We start from the raw sequence: 5,483 nt of genomic DNA on the forward strand, positions 1-5,483 counted from the left end.
TTGGAAGGAATGTATGAACAATGAAGTAATGTAACTATCATTAACTAAATGTGTAAAACTGTGTAATTAATTCTTGAATGAAATAAACAAAGAAACAGTGTAACTATCATTAACTAAAAAACTATATAATTAATTCTTGAATACAAACTATATAATCATTGTCACTGAAATCTCCTGATTAGTAAGAAGTTTATGTATTTATGTGTATGTGTAAAATGACGATGTATATAAAATGTAAAAATTACTAACTACTAAAAAGATCTATATGTATAATGTAATGTATAATGTAAAAATAAGTAACAACTTTACTTTTATTGATATGTAAAATGTATTTTGACGAACTCAATTGCGTGGTAAACATGTCGAACACCTAATAAATAAACATATAAAACATTCAGACGTCATTTGTCAAGATTTTGGGAAGGTAAGAAATAAAATGAATATTTAGGCATGTCTTGAGAGGAGGAGAAGGAGAGGGTTAACCTCATGTCAAAAACTTTTATTGTTTTTTTGTAAGAACTTCCTGGTTCACTGGTCAGTAATCAGGAAGTTAAAGAATGGTGAAGGTGTTCATATATCTCTCGTTAAGGGATGAAAAGGAAAGGATGTGTTCATGGTATTATTCTTTATGTCCCTTATAAATACTCTTTGAGTCATTTGCCAGTTCTCAAAAGTTATGGCCGCGTGGGGTAGCCACATGGTCTGAGGCACCTTGCCACAGTTCGTGTGGCTCCCCCTGTTGGAGGTTCATGTCCTCCCTGAGACATTGGTGTGGGTGTTGTCCTTAGCGTAAGTTAGTTTAAGTTAGATTAAGTATTGTGTAAGCCTAGGGACTGATGACCTTAGCAGTTTGGTCCCATACGAACTTACCAAAAGTTTCCAATTTCAAAAGTTATGAAAATACTTGTTTTGCAACAAAAATGTATTTGAGCACACCGTTATAGTAATCAGTTTTCTTTTAGCACCTCTTTTAAGTATTAATTAATTATCTTGTAAAATGAATATTTTGAAATGCAAGTAAATGTGGGTTTTGTGAAACTACATACTACATTGCATTGGTGTTGCATGATGATAATTCATTTGTGAGAAGTATATGCTGTTTTGATGGTTTTGTTCAGAAGGGACAAAATAATTTTATCAATCAAGTAATTTGTCTTACAATTAGTCAAATATTTATCATTTGAAAATATTATGTTTCTGTTCTATGTGTAAAAATTATGTTTGTACTACACAGTGATAAAGCAGATGAATTAACTGTAGGTAGGCTTGCCTTAAATCTTTTTAAACAGGAGATCCATGCATTGATTCCTGTTGGTAGCAAAATTATCAGTCACATTATCTTTAAATTTCTGGTCACTTGTAAGTTATTTAACCATCTGTGCAGAGAGAACTTAACGTATCATTTGTCACTGAATTGCAGGGGCATTTTTTTTTATTGTTTTGAAGGTGCTCATACTTCTTTCAGAAGATGCTGCAGTGACTTGGAATGTAAGAATCAGTTTGGTAAGCTCTGTTGCTACATTATAAATATTTTGAAGCTGACTGTCCTTTGTGAACTGAAGAAGGTTTGCAGGTGATAAATATTTATGTTTGTCAATATAAATGTTTCGAAACTCATTTTCTAGTTGTTCTTTGTTGAGGAATGGGTAAGTTGTGAGATAGCCATTCGATTTCATTGTTGATAAATAATTTCCAAACTGATTCTTATCTAGCAACTTTATAAACTGAATTATCTGAAGACTTCCAACCCACATTTCCATCTGCACTATCATGTTATCTAAAATCTCATAAGATAACATTCTAATGGACTACCTAGAAGTCACACTTATTTCATTGTGAAGTTTCCTGTTACAGCTTTCAATACTTGAGGTCACAGTTTTTTTCTGATTTCATGTCCTTTAAAAAACTAATGGCCTTTCTTGATTTCAGCAGTAAACATATTAATATTGCATTCAGTGTTGTGTAGAATAAGTGCATATAGGTGCTCAACATATAGAAATATTGCTTTGTACAGACAAAGCAGGGAAAGGATGTTGAGAACGTTAAGCAAGGCAAAAGTGTTGCTGACTGATGCTACATCCCAATCTTCATTATCTGTGTAATATTTTTGAAAATGTCTTTCAACTCATGGTGGTTGTTGTTGTTGTGGTCTTCAGTCCTGAGACTGGTTTGATGCAGCTCTCCATGCTACTCTATCCTGTGCAAGCTTCTTCATCTCCCAGTACCTACTGCAACCTACATCCTTCTGAATCTGCTTGGTGTATTCATCTCTTGGTCTCCCTCTACGATTTTTACCCTCTACGCTGCCCTCCAATACTAAATTGGTGATCCCTTGATGCCTTAGAACATGTCCTACCAACTGATCCCTTCTTCTGGTCAAGTTGTGCTACAAACTCCTCTTCTCCCCAGTTCTATTCAATACCTCCTCATTAGTTATGTGATCTACCCATCTAATTTATTTATTTATTATTTGTCCCATAGATCAAATCAGTACAATGGCTTGTACAACTGATATGGGATAAGTCAATACAAATATACAGTTTACAGGAGTCTAAAATAGTAAACAAGAACACAGAAGAAAGATTATTTTACATTACCTACAAAATTATGTTACTTAAAGTTACAGCTTTACAGAGAATTGTTACATGTTGTGACAAAATTGACTTAACAACATTCAGCTTTGATACATTATCATGCACTAAGACAATTTTGATTCCAAATATTCCTGGATGGTATGAAAGTAGTCTTTTATTAAAAGAGATTTCACTGTCCGTTTGAATTTATTTATTTCTTTATTTATTTCTTGGATTTCTTGTATAAAAGTTGGAAGATGATTATATAATTTTATTCCCATGCGCTTGACACCATCACTGTACAGTTTTGTTGAGTGGGGAAGTATTCTTAGAGAGGTTTTTGATCTTGTGTCATAATCGGGGTAATCAATATTTTTGCTAATTTTATTGATACTTTTTTTGGTAAAGAATAATAATTCTAGTATGTATTGGCATGGGAGGGGCAAAATATTTAGTTTCTTAAATAATGGTTTACTAGTGTCTCTTTGTTTTTTGAACATAATTGTTCTGACTATCTTCTTTTGCAGTTCGAATATCTTAATTGATTCAGAATTTTGGCCCCAGAAGATGATTCTGTAGTTAAGTACAGAGTGAAAGAGTGCATGGTACATTGTGGTTCGGGTACTTGTGTTAGTGATATTCCTTATTGATCTAATCATGAAGCATACTTTACTAAGTTTTGTGCTGGTAACATTAATGTGCCTTTTCCATGTGAGCGTATCAGTAATAGTGACCCCCAAAAATTTTATTTCATTTTCAAGTTTAACATTTTTTTTTTCCAGTGATATAGTTGGTAGTAATGGATTTCTGTTTTGGGCAGTGTGAAAGGTTATTCCAATTGTCCTTTTTGCATTAAGCAGCAGCCTGTTACTCTGAAGCCATTGACTTATTTGATCTGTGGTCCTATCTATATTAGATTGGAGAATTTTTTCGGGCGCAGATATGAGTATAGAGGTGTCGTCAGCAAATAAAAGGGTTTTTGTATTTGGTAGGCTGTGAGGAAGGTCATTTATGTAAAGTAACAACAGCAAGGGGCCCAGGACGGAGACTTGGGGAACGCCTTGCTTTATGGTATGTATGGAGGAATGTACAGTGCTAGCTGAACCTGAGAGCTTAGTTTCATTTAATTCGACATACTGCTGTCGATCTTCCAGATAGCTTTTAAACCAGTCCTATGCATTTCCTCTTATTCCATAGGAATGCCTCTTTTGCAGAAGTATACTACGATTAACCATGTCGAATGCCTTTGTGAGATCTAGGAAGATACCTATGGCTGGGAGTTTTTTGTCCACAAGCTTCAGTGCATGATCTAGAAATTCTTGTATTGCACCAGTTGTAGCTTTCTTACTTTGGAAGCTGAACTGAGCAGGTGACAGGATATTTTCTTTGTCTAGAAAGGACATGATTCTGGTGGCCATTATATATTCAAATACTTTACTAAAAGTTGAAAGCAGTGCAATGGATCGATAATTACTGGGATCCTCTTTGCTTCCTTTTTTGTGGACAGGTATAATTTTTGCAATTTTGAGCATACCAGGAAATGTACCATTCAGGAATGAGAAGTTTATTATGTGGGCTAGGGGTTTACTGATAAAGTTACTGCAATTATGAAGGAGGAAGCATGGGATTTGATCTTGTCCAAATCTTCTGTAGCACCATGGTACTTAAGATATATTGTGTGAACAGCTCATATAATTGAAATTCCAGTGTGTAGTACATGTTTGATGCAATCTGAATCCTTTATTTTCTAAGAGTAGTGTTCTCTTTGAGGACTTGCTGAAAGATATATGGAACACTACAAGACTGCAAATGAAAAGCCTAACTTCTTTGATATTTTTGGAGCAAGGTAACAGCACTAGATTAGGTTTATGAACATAAGAGTGCAAAAATATAGCTTGCAGAAATATTTGTTTAACAAAATTTTGGGCACCTCCACGTTTACCTGCCATTACTGAGGCTCTATCAAATATTTGATTCACTGTTTTGTCAGTAACTCTTCACACCTCAAGTGGATGGAGTACAACTTCTGACAAACACTGAGCTGTTTTGTCACTAAAAACACAATGAAAACCAATAAATATTTCTCTGTGATTCTCTTGTGTACAAAACATGAGAATGATACTCAGGAAACATCCAAGATTTCATCTGCTTGCACTCTAACAGACTCACATGACTGTAACTCTTCTTCAACATGATCATTAATGATTTCAGTAACTGATTCAATTAATTCCTTCTGAACAGTGGTTGATGTTCCTTTGAATCTAAAAGTGCTCTGCAAGTGATCACAAATAAACTGTTTTGGTGTAGACAAAAGTTCTAGTAATGCAAGGTAATTCCCTTTGTTGTCGAAGCTTTCATCTTCAAAGTGTCCTCTGAATGCAAGCTCTTGTTTGCCCAAGAAACAAAAAAACATCAAAAGTCTCTTGGTTATGAATGTGTTTTGTTTCACAATCACATTATGTTGTATGGCTAACAGTTCAGCTCGCTCATAAACTGAATGTTCAGTTTGTCCATGATTCAACAACTAAAAACTTTACTGATTCTGAAGGTACCTGCTTGAATTCTAGTGTTTCTTGGCTTTTCTGTCAAAATTTTTTGTCATGCATGCTCCAAAAGAAGCTGCTGTCCACCCCTTTTCAATCCCAGACTCACCAAACATGATATATTTGTAACAATACAATTATTTTTTACAGAGCAACCTGTAAGTCTCAGACACTTTTTATGCCAAGAAAATAAAAATTTTCTGTTTTATTTCCCTTCAACTGTTTTAATGTCTAAGTGTGGAGTGAACTACTTATCTTTATAAGCACACTTTTATCGTGTAAGCCCAGCTTGAAAATGGGTTATCATCTAATTCAAGGGATGAAGACTCAAGTGCTGCCTTTGCACAAACCATAATATAATCAGTTC

The sequence above is a fragment of the Schistocerca americana genome, chromosome 1 (genome assembly GCF_021461395.2).
Source record: "Schistocerca americana isolate TAMUIC-IGC-003095 chromosome 1, iqSchAmer2.1, whole genome shotgun sequence".
Classification (NCBI taxonomy): Eukaryota; Metazoa; Arthropoda; class Insecta; order Orthoptera; family Acrididae; genus Schistocerca; species Schistocerca americana.